This window comes from Microcebus murinus, chromosome 1, assembly GCF_040939455.1.
Source record: "Microcebus murinus isolate Inina chromosome 1, M.murinus_Inina_mat1.0, whole genome shotgun sequence".
In the NCBI taxonomy this organism is placed as follows: domain Eukaryota; kingdom Metazoa; phylum Chordata; class Mammalia; order Primates; family Cheirogaleidae; genus Microcebus; species Microcebus murinus.
This window is the reverse complement of record NC_134104.1, coordinates 63,740,990-63,741,316: the sequence shown is the minus strand read 5'-3', so window position 1 is coordinate 63,741,316 and position 327 is coordinate 63,740,990.

The window sequence follows — 327 nt, the reverse complement described above, 5'->3', positions numbered from 1 at the left end:
TGCTGAGGTAAACAGTACTTTTTGTGTAGCCCTCAAGGGCTCTGACTCTCCTCGGCTCCAATTCTCCTTCCCTCTTCCAGGCACATGCAGAAGACTCCCTCATCCCCTTCCTGTGCCCCTGCAGCCTGGATGTCAAGGGCTAGGCCTTGTCCTTAGACTGCCCTTTCGACCCAGTCCAAAACAGACCAGCTTGAGGAGTGGCCCTAAGGTGGGCTAAGAGAGGGCCAGGTGGTTTCTGCATTAAAGCAGTTCAGCTTCTTCTGGCTTTAGCCGTTGTGGGAGGCCAGCTACCTTCAGCCTGGGAGTAATGACCATGCTCTTTTAAGA